Raw genomic sequence first — 20375 nt, 5'->3', positions numbered from 1 at the left:
TGCTGGAGCAGGAAAACATGTAAAGTGTACTACAAAAAGACGGTGGCATAGCATACTTAGGAACGGACTATATAATCCATTCAGGGTGGATCTGAAAGAGGACATGTTAACGGTGGACGCAAATGTAGTTGCGTCTTCATAGCTGGCACAGGAGGGAAGTTACATGCACTTTAAGCTGGTACATGGAGTCGGTGGGGTACGCGCTAGGGAACATAACATGACCAAAAATTTATTTTTCCTCAGTAGGAAAAAGAAAAGTTTTAATAGCTTTCCTAAAATGAGTGAGATTGTCAAGACCACGAATATGGGGGGTCAGAGAATTCCAGACAATCGCCGCTCTAGAACGGAAAGAACGACCTGAAGCTCGAACTTTTCTGACTCGAGGGACCCGCAGCAAATGTTGGCCCATAGAGCGAAGCTGGCGGGTGGGAACATAGAAAGAAAGCAAATCTGTCAGCGAGCTAGGAGATCTGAGCTTCAGAATTTTAAAAGCTATACAGAGGGCTTTAAAATCGATCCTTTGAGCCATGGGCAGCCAGTAAAGGCGACGAAGACTGCCAGACCCTGAGCAGACTCTACGCAAGCCCAATAGAACTCTCACTGTGGCATTCTGAACTCTCTGTAACCTTAGTACTTCTGCCTTGTTTACCCCTAGGTACAGAGAGTTCACATAATCAAGCCTAGAGATAATTAGTGCTTGAACAATGAGCTGTCTGGTCGGTGCATCAAAGAAGCCCAGGATAGGACTCAGCCCACGGAGGAGACCGAAACAGGTACCCACTACCTTCTTTGTTTGGGTCTGGAGACTAAGCGAAGAGTCCTTCCAGACCCCCAAGTTCTTTACCACCTGTTTAGGAGGGGGAGGGGTACCTAGATTCCTGGGCCACCAGAGCTCATTCCATAACCCATGGTCCCTTCCCACCAGCAACACCTCCGACTTACTAGCGTTTAGCTGGAGGCAATTGGCTGTGATCCAGACTGTTTATGCATCTTTGTCTCTTTCATGAAAGGACATCAGCCCTTTAAGCACTACAATAATATGTACTTACATGATGTCTAAAACGATATTGACACATGGCTGCAGTGCAGCAGCGCTGTATTGTTTCACTCCATGGAGTCAAAGACATCTCTTGTTGTGTAGTTTCTTGTAACCAATGAGAGTTGCCGAAATCTTGCGAGGTCTCAGCAAATCTCAGCGGCCATCTTGGGTATGGTTGCTATTTAAACCTGGCCAAAGAAACCAAGCCCTGCTTTGCTTGGAGGATTCTGACCAGAACACAGCTCCTCGCATACGACAGACTTATATGGGGATAACCAGTTTCCAGGATGGGCCTCACCATCCTACCTTGCACCATCAGAGACTCTGTGGGACTACAGTCCGGTGACGTAAAGGAAAAGAAAAGATAAAGACAATAGAACGTATCACACAAAGTGCTAGTCAGAGAGATCAAACCCAGCAAGAACCCCCAGGACAGAAAAGTATTTTGCGAACCGCACTTACAACATTATTTGCAAGTGTGAAGGAACATGTGCAAAAAACTAAGGGCCAGATGTAGGAGAGCAAATACCGGTCGGTAACGGCCGATTTCGGCCGTTACCGACCAATATTTGGTGTTTGACATGTAGGGGGCTTGAGATTTACAGAATCTGTAAATTTACCGATTCAGTAAATTTACAGAATCGGTAAAATACCGAATCGTTAAATTTACAGATTCTGTAAATCCAGATGTAGGTGGCACAGTAAACAGTGCCACAGGCCCTTAAGAATTCGTTATTTACCACCCAATACTATTGGGTGGTAAATAACGAATTCCTGTGTACATGCACATCTGTGCATGTACACCTGTGCCATGTGGCCCTTGGGCATGTATGTGTGCCACATGGCACACAAGCCAGAAAGAGGGGTGCTACAGGGTGTCAAAGTGACACCCTGTCCCCCTTGGCAATTCGGTATTTTTACCGATTCGGTAATTACCGAATGAGTATTTGCCATTGATTCCTATGGGCTTCAAAGCCCATAAGAATCAATGGCAAATACCAATTCGGGTATTACCGAATCGGTAAATACCGAATCCTACCGATTCGGTATTTGATACCGAATGATTACCTACATTAGATTTACCGATTCATGTATACCGAATCGGTAAAATTCGGTATTTATGAATCGGTAAATCTAATCTACCTACATCTAGCCCTAAGTCTATTATGTACAACTTCTAAGGTAGTCAGATTTGAATATAGATCCAGAATGATTATTGCATGCTAAGAATAGAGAAGAGAGCATGTGTAATATTTGTATGTATTTCTTAGCGGCACAGAATTTCTTGGGTGACCACAACGCAGAAGTAAATCTGCTGTAGGCTCCACAGAACAAGTTTATGAGAGTGAGACTCAAACCATACCCACACATTAGTGCTAGGAGTAAGGAACGTGACTCGCAGGAACTTAGGGGAACAGGGGGGAGGCACTCAGCTGCAAGAAAGGCTCAAAGAGATAGGACAGAGTGACTAACTGACTTGCACTCTTTCCTTAAGGTTCAACAGTTCCAAGAGAAATCCCAAGTAGCAACCATAACAAGCCCCCCTTCCTTAATCCCTATCTATCCTTCCTAGTGTAAGTTATCTAACGGGAGCTGGAGAGAGTGAAGGGTCAAGTCCATAGAGTCTTTGCAAGACTGCGCCATGAACCACTACGTGAGTGCTTTAGCGTCGCCTGCACTGACACCTGCACAATATTCAAAACCAGTTTCATCATTTACAAAGCCATCACGACCAGCATCCCCTCTTATCTTGCAGACAAGCTCCCCATCTCTAGTGCTATTCTGCACACTTGCTGTTGGAACACTATCAGACAGCAGACCATTTAAAGTAAAAAAGAAAAAAACGAGGCTGAAGGCATTTTTAGGTCTCGCCTGTCGATGCGCATGCGCATCGAGCAAGCGAGACTATTGCGACTTATCCACTCTTTATCTACACTGCAAGGAATCGTGGCGATTCCTTGCAGTGCCCGTGACTTTTAAGGTCAATGCGCATGCGCATTGAGCTTATGCGCATGCGCATTGACCTTAAAAGCGCGTGCGCGTGCACGTCCGTCTTTGTTTACCCGCTCCGCCCCCTCCCGCCGTGTCGCATTTCTCCTCCCCCTCCCCTCTCTTCCTTCCGTCTAACGCCGTCTAACTTCCTTCCGCGTAACACCGCCGCAACGGTCACATCCTGCCGTGTCGCACCTCTCCCCTCTCCGCCCCCTCCCCTGCCCGCCCCCTCCCCTGCCCGCCGTGTTACGGTGAAAGGCTTGTTTTTGGTTTGTATAATTTAACCCGCTCCGCCCCCTCCCCTTCCCTCCGTGTCGCATTTCTCCTCCCCCCTCCCCTCTCTTCCGACCGTCCGTCTTGTTTTCTTTCTCTCCTGCCTCTCCTCGCCAATGTCTTTCTACTTGTAACCCCATTCCATCACTCGCCTCACTCTTCCCTTGTCACCCCACTCTCTCCCTTGTTATCCTTTGGGCTTAACTAAAGGCTTTTCTTTCATGTTTCCGTCTGCTTTTTTTGTGTTTTTACATGGCCCTTCTTTATGCCCTTGTTTGCTCCATTCATTGATGGGTGTTTGTGCGAGTACATTTGTGGAATTCCTCGGTCAGGCACGTAGTTTGGCATTGCCTGCTTGGGCTGTGGGTGGAACACTCAAAGCTGCTCGGTTTTCGACTGTCAATTTATGTAGACTTTGAATATTGGTTTTAAATTTAAAATGCTGCCGTTGACCATGTTGTGGCCATTCTGTGTATGACCGTTGGGAAGTCTTCTTGTAACTCTTTAGGTTCACCAGAGAGAATTTCCGTTACAAGAAATCCTTATTTAAAACCCCTATTGTCAGCCACAACTTGAATCCATCTTGCTTATTTCGCTGTATACTATAAAGCAATTAATTGTATGAACTGGGCGGTCCTTATGAAACAATACTTTGGTTAGGGGCTCCCTTTGATAATGCCGTGCTTTCCGCCGTCAGCACCACGCGCGGTAGTGGTTTTATTCTGTAAAATCCACTGGAATCTGCTCCCTTCTTCTGAAGTCTGGCAGTCTGCACTTCTGTCATGCTCTTTTGTGTTTCCTCCATGAAACGTGCATCTGTGTTGACTTTGAGGGCCAGATGTGTGAACTTGCGGTTTTACAATGCGATAAGAGGCTTCGAACACGTTACCACCCAGCTGACTGCCCCCATGAGCCCCTTGCACACACATTCTGTGTCTCCAGTTGTCATGGGCGCGGCTCCACGAAGCTGGTGTCGAACATGTGTGGGTCTCGGGAAGCCGTGTGTGCTGGCAAGTTCATTAATGCCAGGGTGGACTGCAGCTTGTTCGGGAAGCCCGCTGCTGCTTTTCATTCGGTGGAATTTTTTGTGGACGTTTTTTTCCGAAGGTGAAATGAGGGCTTTGTCGCAAGGTCGCCACTGTTTGGAAAAAAAGCCTTTAGAGAATGCGTGTCACATTCCTTTACAGAACCGGTTGCAGAAGTCGTTTTGTCGCCTGCAACCTCTTCCTGCTCTGAGAATCTAACCAGGGAAACTCGGTTCCTTAAATTGCGATCATATTTTTCCTTATAAGGAAGTCTCTGCCTGTTCGTAAGATTTTGAAACCCTGCTTGTTGACTGTCAAGCGGGCTGTATAGGCTCTCTGAAAGAGTCAAGTGGCTGGAGGTCATCGGTATAGACATGCTGGATTAGCCCCTAGTCCTTGCTCAAATTAGTGTTTTCAGAATACAGCGGGGAACACTAAACCTTTATGACCATACATGATGGCTTGGGTTCTAAATATTAGCAGTGATGGAATTTGATTGCGATCAGGAGGCTGCCTGTAGATACTCGGTAGCGCTCTCCTTTATGTACTGTTCACAATCACAAGCAGGCTCTGTTCTGCAAGGTGCCGGGGGACCTTCCTGCAGCCCACGCGTTTCTAAAATGTCAGTTCCGTAGGTGTTTCCGACAGCCCTCCCCGCGGCTCACAGCACGTAACTTTCCTTAAGGGATGTTGTTTATCTCGTGTTTTGTTTTCTTTTTATAGGGATATGTTTTTATGCATTTATGACAAGGTCTCGTGGCGGTGTCACCTCGCATCCCAAAATACCTACCCCCTCACCCTCAACCCCTCACCCTCACTCACCCTCACCCTCCCTCACCCTCAACCCCTCACCCACCCTCAACCCCTCACCCTCAATCCCTCACCCTCACTCACCCTCAACCCCTCACCCTCACTCACCCTCACCCACACTCACCCTCACCCACACTCACCCTCACCCACACTCACCCTCACTCACCCTCACCCTCACTCACCCTCAACCCCTCACTCACCCTCACTCACCCTCAACCCCTCACCTACCCTCACCCTCACTCACCCTCAACCCCTCATCCTCACCCTCACTCACCCTCACACTCACTCACCCTCAACACCTCACCCTCACTCACCCTCAACCCCTCACCCTCACTCACCCTCAACCCCTCACCCTCAACCCCTCACTCACCCTCACTCTCACTCATCCTCACTCACCCTCAACCCCTCACCCTCACTCACCCTCACTCACCCTCAACCCCTCACCCTCACTCACCCTCACCCTCACCTTCACTCACCCTCAACCCCTCACCCTCACTCACCCTCAACGCCTCACCCTCAATCACCCTCAACCCCTCACCCTCACCCACCTTCACTCACCCTCACTCACCCTCACTCACCCTCACTCACACTCACCCTCACCCACCCTCAACCCCTCACCCACCCTCAACCCCTCACCCTCAACCCCTCACCCTCAACCCCTCACCCTCAATCCCTCACCCACACTCACCCACACTCACCCACACTCACCCTCACTCACCTTCACCCTCACTCACCTTCAACCCCTCACCCTCACTCACCCCCACTCACCCTCAACCCCTCAACCCCTCACCCTCATTCACCCTCAACCCCTCACCCTCACTCACCCTCAACCCCTCACCCTCACTCACCCTCAACCCCTCACCCTCAACCCCTCACCCTCAACCCCTCACCCTCAATCCCTCACCCTCACTCACCCACACTCACCCACACTCACCCACACTCACACTCACCCCCACTCACCCTCACTCACACTCACCCACCCTCACTCACCCTCACCCTCACTCACCCTCATGCTAAAGATTTACAAAAAAACCCATTAACAATTCTAAAAGCACTAACTCTAATGCTGCGAGACCTATTGCATTTCTAATGCTTGTTCATCTATGCATCCAGGAACTGGAACTGCATCTCCCGTCTATCAGGACCCTCCAAAACGATTCCAATTTAGACTTGTTTCATTTCCCAACACTTAATCACAATGCATTAACAGTCCACACACCATCCACCTCTCTATCACTTGTTGAAAATATGCTTGTCTTTGACCATGTGAAGTGCTCAGCTGCCTTTTCGAAAGGTTTGCGCTAGAGAAATTCCATATACATGCAGACAGAGCACACAGAGATCTATGTATTATATATAGATACAGAGCTTGATGAAGGCAAACCACATTCTAGGAGGCTGCTGATTGGACACACACACTTCCCAAAAACCCCAATCAAACCACAGAAAAATGCACAAGGTTTGTCTGTCACTTTTGTTGCTTGAACAATGTATTGTCTCTGTGCTTATGAACAACAATTCTTGTTTGGGACAAAGACCCTCACCCACCCTAAGGTGGCATTCTGCATCATTTAATTCACAAAGCATATGTTTTAATTAAATTGCTCTTATAAATGTCCAATTCTGTTCTGAAATATGGCATATAAATCACAGCTTCTTTTAACAAATGGTCACATTCGTTTCCTTTATGTAAATGTGTTTTTTATCTTTACAGCTACCGTTTTAAAGATACTCTTTCAGTATCAGACTGATTTTTGAAAAATTGTATTGTAAATCAAACCTGTTGGGACACTATTGCATTTAACATACAAACCTGTTGGGACACTATTGCATTTAACTCCGTTTAACCCCTGTCCAAATTGCTCTACCGATACTCCTGTGGCTTGTATGTGATGTAAAAGCAATGTGGCCAGTTTCCCACACAACTGAAGCAATGTCTTTGACCTGACCACAAAAACTGTCTGCCTAGTCCACATGCGAACCCCTGTGCCATTTTACTTGCATGGGGTGCATGGGAATATTTATCAGCATTACTAAAGGGATATAATGGTCCTTTCTATTGTCCCAATTTACATGAGCTTGGCACAACAGACACAACAGGGGACTCCTGTCCCCATAAGCATGCTCCATATTAGTAAAATATAACAATGTAAATGTATTTAAAGACATCTCCCCCTACTTTAATAGAGCACATAAAGTGTCCCAGGAATCCTGCTGTGACCACACCAAGGGGAAAAGGTTGCAGTCTTGACTGAACGCCCTTTTCCCCCAGTGGGAGGCCAAGGTCAGTCATGATGTTTACCCCAGAAATCGGCAGGGCAGCGTGAGCTACACTGACAGTATTTGTGAATCAGCACCATGTTTCCCATCCGTGGGCGGTAGGGACAGAATGCTGCTATGAGTGTTGGCGCACTTGGGGACTGCATGAACTCTCCAGGGGCTGACTGGGTCCCTCCAGAATCTACGGGACTGGGAGCAGTACACGGAAATAGTTTTCTCTGCCTACTGTGCACTCAATTTAGCGCTTACTGGAGTTGAGATGTAGCTGTCACGCAAATGACTGTGCATGTTTTAGATCTAGCTTAAGAGTGGAGCTTTCTACAAGCACTAAAGTTACACATTTTTAAAAAGAATACATACAGTGGCCTTTGGCTCTGCCTAGGAACTGGACTATGCTACTCTCCCTTCCAGCTATTGGCTGTTTGGCGTATTATTTCACCTCCATTGGACTGCACATTGCAATACAGAAGGGACTATTTTACATCTCAAAAGTACGCTGAACATTCAGAAATTAATGTCTTTATCTCATAGATTCATTTTATACAGAAAGATACAGGGGCCGATTCACAGAACTAATCTGAGACAAAATCCTAAACTTACTACTTTTGGTATTCACAGAAGGCATTTAGTAGTAGTAAAGTTAGGATTTTGTCTTAAGTTTGACCTAAGACAGATTTAAGACAAACTTAAGACAGACTTAAGACAAAATCCTAACTTTACTACCACTAAATGCCTTCTGTGAATACCAAAAGTAGCAAGTTTAGGATTTTGTCTCAGATTAGTTCTGTGAATCGGGACCATATTTTTTTAGAGTTTATTTTCCAATGCAGTCGTCTTTCAAACCATTCTAGTCAGGACTCAAAATGCAAGTCAGGCCTATGAACTTTGCCAGTGCTTGATAGTGAGTTGCAGATAGGGCCACTGTTTTTGCGGATTTGCTTCACCAGCACTTTTGCACAAACAAGGGGTGTGTGCTTCTTTTACAATCCACCTAATGATTATTAAGATGTCCTAATAAATGTATGCCCTTTGTGCAATAGATAAAAGCCAGAGGTAACTTATTAATGGGCTGATATCTACGATCCTTAATCGATATCACAAAAAATACCTGATTAAACATTATTCTCACAGGAGGTGCGGCTGGGACAAGTGGAAGAAAATATTAAAAGCTAATTGGCCAGATGCCTAGGATTCTGTGGAATCAACTGCCAGGAAAACATGTTTCTCAAGTGCTATTACTACAAGGTAATGGAATGGACTGGCAGCGTTTAGATATTTGCAAACCGTGGGAGTGTGCCAGTCGTTCGGCCTCCCATTTATAGAAACATCTAACTTAACAGCAGAAGGAACACTTTCACACCCAATTTGCTCTTTTTACTCTTCCTTTTTGCACAGGCCTTGCAAGTTCTTCAGATTCACCATGACTACCCCAGTCCCAGTGCTGAATTTGTAAAATTATAAGTGCCAGTGACCAAAGCTTTACTTAGAACCCCGTAGTTGGTGCAGACCCACGTCATGACTGCTGAACACTAAGGCTGTGTAATCTAGATTCCACCTCATGCTACTTTCTTCCACCACCATAAACTCCTTGCTCCTTTATTGCACTCTTGCAGGTTCTTTTTTAACCATGCTTTCTTCCTTTGTCACAATTGTTCAGTCTTTCTCGTCTTCTTCCTTCACCTCTCGCTTTCCTTCTCTGGGACAGAATCTGTAAAGTAAGTGCCGATCTCTAAAAACGACGAGCACTTGTGGGCCCCACTTGCAACCACTTTCTCAAATTAAGCACAGCCCAATTCTGCTCGTTCCACTTTATAATAATTTTTAAAAAAGCACTTACCTTTTCACCGCCGGCCACCACCTCTTCTTCCTCCTTCCTCCTGTCTGCACTCGGCAGGAGGCAAACAGCCTCTCAGAATCCCCTGACCAATCACAATGCTACCTTAGCAGCATTGTGATTGGCCTGAGCGCCGTGGTTCAGCGCTCAGACAGGGGCAGGCAGGCTGTGCATGTTCTCCACCCAGGCTGTAATACAGCCTGCATGGAGAATATGCAGAGTGCGCATGATGCTTTGGCCGGCTCGAGACGGCCGGCCGGCCAAAGCATCAGGCGCACTTCTGGTGCTGCCACCACTCCTGCCTCTGTGGTGCGGAGAGTGCAGCCTCGCCCGCCACGCCTCAGCTGCAATTCGTTATTATCGTTTTATTTTTTGCATTCAGCTTGCAGTTGAAGCAGTTGAGCGACGCTCATCTGCCTTATCGGAGAAGCCGCCACAGCCCTCATGTTCATTTTTTTAACTTAAGGAATCTGAATTCTTTATCATAACCCAATCTTCTTCCTTTCCTCCGGGAGGGAGAGCTGATGGGACTAGTAGTTCACGCATCCACCATTTTAGAAGCTTGTGGGCGAGGGCTTCTGAAGAGGGCATCCATGGATTGGATGTTGAATGAAGTGTACGCTTCTTCCTGTTCCTTGCCCTCTGCAGTACTCCTTGAAAAGATAGGTAAAGGTGTTCACTCTGATCGAGGATGCTGCTGGACCAAATCATCAAATGTCCATGATCTAGGAGGCAGGAATATAGTTATAGCCTGACTAAATATATATTTTACGGTCTTAAATTCTGACAACGCACACGTGAGCTTGCATAACATTTTAAGCTACAGCACTTTGTTAGTGCTTTTAGTTTTAAAAGTTTCATATTTGCAAAACTGTAATTTTTTCATTGCACTTGAGGAGGCCTCTGTAATTTAAGGCTCACATGAACCATTCATGAACTCTACACACATCTGCGAGGATGATAATCACCTAACGCCAAGGTACTGCACCTTTAATACCACAAAGAGCTGCAAGAGTGGGTTGTATAGGTGCTGAAATCACATCAAGTTGTCTCCGTTGTGCCACGCTCACCACTGTGGGAGGGGAATCGAGAATCACTCCATTATATTTCATTATGGTTTATCGGATAGCTCACCTGTGAATCCGCCTCTCCCGAGTTACCAATATCAGGGCACGTGTATTTCCGTGGATAGGGTAACTGGTGGATTATAAGTGAAACCCTGAGGGTCCCATTGGAAGTGAGGAATTCGTTTGGGGAATCGATAATTGGAGTTCAGTATCTCCCTGCAATTCCTCATTTACCCCTTGAATTTTACCCAGAGATTTTGACTGTTTTCAGTCACCAGGTCTGCATATTTACCCCAGACTCCCTAATTCTGCCAGGAACATGCAAGTAATCCCCCCCAAACCTAATGTCAGAAAACCATGACTTTCTGTCCAGCAGTACAATCATATATGTCGTCATTTAGAAACAGCCAAGGATGAGATGAAGGGAAAAATTCATGTATGTTTTCTTTTCTCATTTCTGCACTATAACTAGTAGTTGGTTCCTCATTGGTTCAGAGGTGGTAAGGCTGGATAATGCTTGTGCTGACTCTTTTAATGAGGTTTTCTGTGTATTCAACAACTCTGCAGGAAGGGAGCTGTCTCAAGGTTGTCTAACACAGGGTGCTTCGAATTTACCGAGATTAAACTTTCACCTTTACTGGCCACAAAGACACCAACAGAGGACTTTTCACCTTCAGGGAAGCTGTCCTGCAGTGGCTTCACTAGCCCCTTGAACAGGATGTCACTGCAGAATTCCCTGATTCACATGGAGCAGGCTGCACAGCTCCAGTGATACATTTGTGCTGACTCCAGCCACACTACACAACCGTACTCCCACTCCTTGATGTCACTACTCTACTGGCCCTCGAGCCCTCGTCATCTCTGCCACACCCAAACCATACTCCCTTAAAAATCACTACGCCCTACCCAGCAGGTCATTTTGGTTCTGGTTTTCGTTATATCTTATGTTGGATTGCTATAGATTCACCCCCCACTGAACTGCGCCCCCTTTATGTTGTGACTGTACAGGAATTCCATCAATGCTTAATGGGTTACCCCTCTACACAGATTCCCGGTCCTTGACCACCTGTACCCGGTCCTTGACCACCTGTACTCCCACATACCATATTACACTGATGTGCGCGGGGATGTGCAGGATAGCAGGGCTGCGAATGATGATTGTAAGTGTCTTTCCACCTTTGAAAATCAACACATTTTGTTAAATAAAATGAAAAACTCCCCCAGGATTTCTCTGAATGACATGCACACCTCTCAGACTACACATTAATATGTCTCTTGAATCCACCACTGAAGCAAATGTGTGTTACCCTCCTCCTAAAGGGCAGCTAGGACATTACAGAATCTGTCCACAACAGGCTCAATCCTTCAACATCAAATTCATTGCCTTTAGTACAGCTTTGAGGCAATAAAAGTAAACTTGAAGTCCTCAGTCATAGTATGAACCAAGTAGGGCCACAGTACTGATCCGCTGGACCTTTACACAGAACTGCTCCACAAGGCCCTACCTCAGCAACTTCAGCATTTAACTCAACATATTGGCCTCTTATTGATGTGGAGTGCAGTCTTTCTCCCATACCATCAGCAACAAGGGACTCTTGGATCCTTCAGTACTCACTCTGGGTCTCATTGCACTGCAGTATTCACCATTGCTTGTCACCGTTGCAGTTGCTGTTCAACACTTTTGTCCAACCATTAATCGTCACACTCCGGACTGGTGGATATCAGTTCTAGATATATACTTACAATGACTAGGTGTACACTGAAGTCTCCTCCGATTGGCTAGTCTGCTCTGTCACTATGACCCAATGCATCGTTAGGGTGGCAGGTGTATTGCACCCTTCCTCTAAAGAGTATCCTCGCTAGCGATTAAGACGCCCATCACTGGAAACTGGAGGGCAGTAGGCTGCATACAACATTATTATTGGTGCATGAATGATTTGATGCACCAGAGAAATACTACTCATGGGTCCCATGCCTAATCCTGGCATATTGGAATATTTCCCAGCTTTCTCTTCAATACTGCCTCAAAATGTTATATTTTCTGGGCCAATTAGTAGGTAAATTCTGGTGTGAAATACATTTTTTGGCTCCATTGAAAGAAATGTGTAAACAGATCTCTCAATGCAATATTAATTTGCCACTAAAACATTTTTCAGGGCTGCCTTGAACTCCCAGTCTAACAATGCATTAGCCTGGGTCGCTGCTACTTTGCCGAGATGTTTGCTGACCTTGAAGGTACAAGGCGATATTGCTTAGAGTACAGAAGTAAAAATTTACAAACCACATTCTTCATATTTTATAGAACCCCAAAGCTTTTAAAAACAAGCATTGACAAAACTAATATGTTTTGTCCATGTGAGATCTATTGGCTTTGTAAATGTTTTTTTATATGTTGCACAGCAGCAAAAGCTGCTGCGCAACATGGCTTAAAGTAAAAAAGAAAAAAAAGCCCTATGATGCGGCCAGCACTGACCGCGTCATGGCACACTTTTTTCCTTTAAGCCATGTTGAACAGCAGCTCGTGCTACTGTGCAATATGTCTTAAAACAGTGCGGGAGGTTGGGGGGGCAAGCAACAAGAGGAAGGAAGTTGGGAACAAAGAATGGACAGTATGATGAGGGCAGATGGTGGAGTGAAAAGAACAGACAGTGGATGGAGGGTTGGGGTGGGGTGGGGAAACAAACAGACAGCAAGAGGAGGGTGGGGGTCGGGGTAAAGAGAACGGACAGCAGGGCGCGAGGTCAGTAAACACAACGAACAGTGGAAGGAGGACGTTGGGCAAGGAACACACAACGGACAGTGGGAGGAGGGCGAGGAGTGGGAAACAGAACAAACAGCAGGGGTGGGGTAAACAGAACGGACAGTGGAAGGAGGGCAGAGAGTAGGTAACCAGAACAGCCTGAAGGAGTAAGACAGGGGGAAGAGGGTGAGGGTAAGGGAGAGGGACTACAGACACATGCATCCTATGAGAGTGCATGTACAAAAGTAAAAAAGAGTACTTGCAGGAGCCTGCAGCCAGTGGAAGGACACTGACCACAGACAGGAAGCTGTACCTGGTCCATGCTCCAATGCAGAGATACACAAGAAGCCCCAGTAGGAAGCCAGAGATGAGGAGGAGGCTCTGACCAATACGAAGCAACCAAACAAGAGCGATGTGGAAGCCAACCAATTGTAAGTAATGGTAAGCAGTGGGTGCACTCTAAGCAAGCAAATGCTGTGCAGGTGAAGCTTGAAGAACCCAATGGCAAATACTTTTTAGAGCAGTATTGAAGTTCACAACATTTTGTAGAGTCTCAGAGTAGCATAGATTCATCAAGGGAAATGAATCGATCTCTCTGAGATAATCAGAGAAAATCTCAGCAAAGTGCTCTGCAAAGAGTCTAGAAAGGGTCTGAAGAATCTCTCTCACTACTCTAGGAACACGCGCTAATACAGCATTTTGATATCTATCACTAAGGTAAAATGGTATATTCTTCTGTCTTCTCCACCAATCATCACTTGGTGGAACCGTGGGAACAGGAAAGCTTCCATCATCTAAGTGGTTCAGGGGAAAAGTATTACAGTTATTAAAAGCTAAAATGAAACATTCTGCAAGTAGAGGTCGGGTTCCCACTGTTCATTTTTACTACAAGACAAAGCAGTTCTTGGTTAGGTCTCTACATAACACAGATGCAATCCTGCTGTTCTCATATACTCATGAAGAAACATTTCACGGAATTTGTACTACACAATGTAATACATTATTATATTCTGTGAAAATGTCGCAATGAGAAGGTCGAAATCTAGCATTTCCTATTAGTTCATGTTCAGTTCAGCATTTTTGTATCATTGAAAGTCTTGCATCATCCGTTACTGACCTTAGGTCAGAGAAAAAGAAAAGGCAAAAAATGCATTCAGAAGTATTTCTAACTTAATTTATGCAGCTATGAAAGCCTAGTTCTCTCACTTGCCTTTTATGTGTTCCTTTTCATTTAGAGGCCTACACGTTATTTCTACATATTAATTGCATTAGTTTTTATTAATTAAAAACGCTCTAGCACAGTGTAAACAAAGGCTGCCACTCACAGCCACCTCTGCAGAGCCTTTGTGTACAAGATGCATCAGGCTACTCTAGGCATCCCACTAAGCCCCTTAAGGCTTTCCACTATGTACTAGGAAGTGCTCCCAGACTATCCAGTACATATCTGTGAGTCAAATGAACTGTACACTGGAGGCCTTGCAGGGAAGCATCTTTCCAAAACATTGGCCAGGATAGAAACTGCTGAGATGTAATGACATGCATGTGGTGAGAGAGGGTGGGTGACAGATACACTGACGTTGGGAATAGGCAAATGACAAGGAGGTTATGCACCAGACTAAAGAAAGGGCTGCGGCAGTCCGAGGTACCACAATTATCTGTCCATAAAAGAAACTTCAGCATGCAGTTGACTGGCACTGGGTGTTCCATTGCGAAAAAGAACATGGGGGGCATATTATCAAGAAAGGCGTTAACATTATTGCTTCTTTAGCGGCAGGAAACTGCCGCTAAAGCTGCGATAATGGGCTTGACACAGGGATGTCCTTGTGAATTCCCATAGCAGCCCAGGTTCTGGTGTTATCCTGGGCTGCTATGGGAATTCACAAGGGCATATTATCAAGCCCATTATCGCCGCTTTAGCGGCAATTTCCTGCCGCTAAAGCTGTGATAATTTTATCTCCTTTCTTGATAATATGCCCCATAGTTTCACAAAGATGTCCTTCAAACTAGGTTTCACAAAGGAATCCCTTCTTCCAGCCTCCAAACTACCACGCACATTGGTATGTCTTTGTCTACGATGCCCACAAGTCTTTAGACCTGTCAGTATCACCCTAAACATTCTATTGATTTTGGATAATATTCTCAGCATATGGATAATGAATGGGTTAGCATACTAGCGTTAATGTCTCTCCTCACAGCTTTCAATATAATTTACCATGGGGATCTTATTGCCATATGGAGAGCCCAAATGGGATTTCGTGACATGGTCCAGAGCTAGTTTTTTAAAATTTCTCGAAAATCTGAACTGAAGCCGCCAATTTTGGGCATGTCCTCATGTTTTATTAAAAGTCAGAAAATTCACCTTGCTGTCCCATCCATGTGTACAATTTGTACACACAGCTGTTCGTGGAGCAGATCAAGATGAATCTCATGGTCTCCATAATAAATATTAGCTGTCAAAAACACTGGCTTGAAAACTATCAAGATTTGATTTCCATAAACTGACCCAAACTAAGGAGGTCATTTTGACGTACATTCACCCTAGTTTCTGTTACCATGGGTCTCAGAAATTCAAATATCCTAAATGAATGCACAGTTCTGATCTATATAACAGGAAATATCCAGACAAATTGATGGTACTGTAATAATGTGTATGCAGTCTAGTCTTTGGTGGGTGGAGTTAGGGGGCTACAGGAAGAGGAGGAGCGGGGACCGCAAAGGGGCTGTTAGGATAGGGGCGTGGTCATGAGCAGCAGCAAAAATAAATGCTCTTTGAATATCACTTAGCGTGTCTGTCATGATTTGCAGCACGATGCTACAGCTGGCGACGAGGGTGGGATGGTGCAGTCTGCCACCACCTGGACCCTTGGAGACGAGTGACCCGTCCCGCGCAGCACACTAGAAGAAGTCGCCGTCGCAACACGTGTGCCCTGCAGAGACCGCCGCCGAGAGTCAAGCAGCCAGCGGTAAATGCCCGCCGCTCCGTGACCAGCTGGTCGCGTGGAGCCCAGTCGGGAAAGCGCTGTCGAGCGCTGGAATTGCCCCGTCGTGAAAACGCTGTTGAGCGTTTGGAATCGGGTGCCCACCCCGGATGCGTGAGGTCGAGTGTGCGGCGGAAGAAACGAAGATCGGGAGCCCACCCCGATCCTACCTGCCATTCTGGTGCCCTGGGAGCGTGTGGAGGTGCCGCTTGCTGCAAGAACCGGCTGCCGGTGAGTACCGGTTAATGAAACGTGAGCCTGGAAGATTGAATGAGCCAAAATCTCATGGGAAACGAGATTTCCATAGCGGCGGCCATTTTGAAGTCAGGCGGTGAGCTCCAGTCCCTATTGAAAGCATAGGGTGGCCATTTTGAAGTCAGGCAACCAAACATTGAGCAGCAAGCACAAGCAAAGACAACCGTAAATGAAACAAGCACAAGCAAATGCAAGAGGTGAAATAAGAAAACAAGCACAAGCCAATGCAAGAAACAGACACAGGCAATAGTAAAGACAAACAAGCACATGCAAACGCAAAAGGTGAAATAAGAAAACAAGCACAAGGCAAAGACAGTGAAAAAAACAAGACAAAGAAACAAGAGCAAAGACAGAGGAGTAAAGAAATAAATCAAAATGACGATGTCACTGCAACGAAATGTCGCGGGTACAGCGGCGACCACACCAAATGCAGCAGGCGTCTCATATTTGTGCGCCCCAGAACCTCTGGCCCTGATAGCTGGAGGTGGCATGGGCCTCAGGTGGCAAGAGTGGTTCGAGGACTTTGAAGATTTTATGAAGGGATCCAAAGTCACCGATTAAGATGAAAAGTTAATTGCGTTGCGCAATCTGGTGGGGAAAGAAGTTGGTAAGCTAATCAAGGAACTGCCGACTGCGGAAACAGGATCATATGCCAAGGTGCGAGATGCTTTAAATAAAAAGTTTCTACATAAGAGAAATGTAGATTATGGAAGGTACACGTTTAACCTAGCCTGTCAAGAAAAGAAGAACTAATGAGTACGTTTATAATAAGGCTTCGACGACTGTCCCGTTATTGTGAATTTGATAATTTTTCCATGGAGGAGGCCATTAGACAGCGAACCATTGAAGGATGCCAGTCATAGACCCTCAGAAGACGGCTCTTACGGAAGAGTCACAACTTAGACGAAATCGAAGAGATGACCCGAGTCTATGATCAAGCAGAGGAACATGCAAAAAAATGGAGGCGGGACGTGTTGAGAGGCGGGAACAAGCCTACCGCGTACAAAGCAGCACCACTCGCAAATACTCTCGAGATCGACGGCGGACATCCAGACCTTCTTCCCGCCAACGCTATGCAGGGTGCAGACGCCATGAGTCTGGCCATAGAGACAAGAGACGAGACCGGCCCCTAAGGTGTTACAGGTGCGGATATGATTTTCCACACACAGATGCTTCTCCGGCGCTTGGGCAGCAGTGTCGAAAGTGTGGAAGAGAAAATCACTTTGAGATTGTTTGTGGGGAGTATCGTGAAGACAGAACGAAAGAGACTGCGAGATCCTCTCGCCCTGTCACAAAGCGACATCATGCAAAGGCTGTTCAAGATCGACCAGAGTCATCCTCTGCCTCCTCACACTCTAGCAGAGAGTCTCGCAAGTCACAATGGATGAGAAGATCTCTATCCAGAGAATCCAGGTCAGCATCTCCAGCATCGCTGTACACTGATGAATATGCCAGTATGGTAGATGATCCAGGCCAACTGAAGAAATACCCCAGATTGGACATATGTGTGGGTACCTATGCAACCAAGTTTGTACTGGATAGTGGGGCATCACTGAACTATATCCCCGTAACTGAGTACAACAAAATGCAGCCGCCACCCACCCTGAGCCCGGCACATATCAGAGTGTACACGTGGATGTCGAAGAAACCTCTCCCATGCCTGAGAAAATTTGCAACCACGCTCAAGCACAAAACCACATCTGTGCTGAGGTACCGTGTTTTTATGGACCCGGCGGTGCCAGGGAGAACACCCAAAGACCTCGAGTCCTTCCTGTTTCGGACCACAGAAACACAGAGCCTTCTAGGTGATGTCAAAGATCGGATTTATTGGCTGCAACCAGTAACAGGTATCCTAGAAGTACAAGAGCATGAAGCGCATGTATGTTCTCAGGAGACTGCTCGTTTTTACAGAACCAGCCTTCTCTTTTTATACAAAATATTGAGCTTCAGGCAAGATTTCCTTGTTTTACAGTTTGACCATATACATATTTTCACTACAAAGAAAAAGCAGAGTCACGATGACAAGCCCACATTTCAGTCTGTCCAGTTCGTGATAGATTACCCGGCAAGGCCCAGAACTTTCATTAGATATCGACAGACCACTAATAAAATCGGGCACCTCCTCCTTGTAAAACAGGTCATAAAGAAGAAACAGGGACAGGTGTGTGTGTGTGAGATAAAACATAGCTTGTATGCGATGAACGGTTTATGACATGTTGTGCCTTGATGCTAATTTCGCTCGGCCATTGGGAAAGGAACTGCCCAAACAGGTTTGGCTTGAGGCAGTGGAGTCAGCTCGCCCAGGTCACAGAGGAGTCAGCGAAGGTGTACGTGTCCTTTCAGATCGAGTTCGGCCTTAGTCAATTGACTATGTAAGGGCAATCACAAAATGGATGCCGCTCACAAAATGGAACCCGAGGGTTCAAGACGAAAACTACGATTTCAGGGTGATTTCGTCACTCGATCATGACGCAAATGTTTATGTATAGTATCCCAATCATTACCGGTCTGCCAATACCAAAATCGTCATGGTACGATGATATTTATGACACGAGTGCAGAGCTTCGGTACCACACAATAGCGGGGTCCAGAATTTTCAGTACCACAGACCCTCCTTTTGCCCTTATATAGGCAATAACCTATTCTCATGCTAATCTGAGTCTAGGTCTGTATTCGCAAAGTCATTGAGATGTTGCTGTAACATCATCCTATTACTTAGTTCGTCTCTTGATACAGGTTTCCTTACACATGATGTAGCACAGAGGCCACATATTGCAGGAGCACACTGCACGCACAGACAGAACAGAAAAAGGATGGCTAAGACCATCCCAATGACTATAAGAATCTTCCATCCCCAGGCAGATATCAGTTTCCAGAACCACGCCATTAAGGACCAGTCTCCTTCATCCACGTGAATGGACTCAGAGATTCTATGCAATTTGGAGATGGCCTGGTATACTGTCGGAGCGTTATCTGGGATGAAGATGCAGCAACTGGATTGGATCACCTTACATACCCCACCACGATCTGCAAGTATGACATCTAGGGCAACCCTGTTCTGAAGAGTCATAAGGCGGTCCGACTGGAGCTCCGCAGTCAAGTTACTAAGGGCACCAGCCGTTTCAATCACGGCGGATTCAACTACCCACGTCAATTGGCGAATGTTCCTGCTGTTCACCATAGGCCCCCAAAACGGCAGAAAACCTTTTGCGAAATCCCCAAACTCCTGTTCCGCAGTGTCGTCTTTACTCACAACACCCCTAACTGTCCTTGTCCTATGGTAATCTGCCGCGGCCGTATAGGTGGGTGGCAACAGGAACGAGATAAAACATGTGCCTGAAAAGTCAGGGGGCAGCCATGTGTATGTTCTATCATGGCAGATGAAGTATGTGCCCTTAGCTGCTAAGAATGAAGGAGAGGTCTGAGATGAGAAGACATATGTTTCGGTACAGACACTCTTCCCTAACTGAGCTCTGAAGTTTTTGCCATTTCCCTGCAGACATAGGTGACCCTGATGGGGTACTATCCAGATTGGGGAGGACTTCTGTGCTCGCTGACTCTCACTCAAGGAAATTCCATATTTTGTTATATTCCATCTACTGTAAGCCTTCAATTCGTCTCTGGGAATTGTTCTATACGTGTCGATATCTCTGCTCATATTTGTGATTCCCGCCACTAGTGCCTTGTTGCTCGAGTTTCTTCGTGGGGAATATGGTTCGAGGGCAAATAGGAACATTGTTTGAAATGCCCACAAAGAGCCATAGTAGCTGAATGGTAAGACGAAATATGGGATACCTTATCTGTCGTGTGTGGCATAAGTCCACACAGCCAACAATTTGTCGTGTTCACTACAAACTGGTGTTGGTGTAGGAGCTGAACGAATGAGTTATTTATAAATTCTAATCTCCTAGAGGACTCAAGTTCGGGCAGGGGGTGAAAAGAGTGCGAGGAAACAGTAGGAGGAGGTATGGGCTGTGTAGTGGGTGCAAATGAAACTCGAAAGGTGTATAAAGCATAGCCAATTAAAAACATCATTATACTACACAACATAAAAATGCATACTATTAAAAATCGTGTTTTTG

This window comes from Lissotriton vulgaris, chromosome 11 (assembly GCF_964263255.1).
Source record: "Lissotriton vulgaris chromosome 11, aLisVul1.2, whole genome shotgun sequence".
Taxonomy (NCBI): domain Eukaryota; kingdom Metazoa; phylum Chordata; class Amphibia; order Caudata; family Salamandridae; genus Lissotriton; species Lissotriton vulgaris.
The sequence above is the reverse complement of the archived record's forward strand: the minus strand, read 5'-3'. Positions refer to the sequence as shown.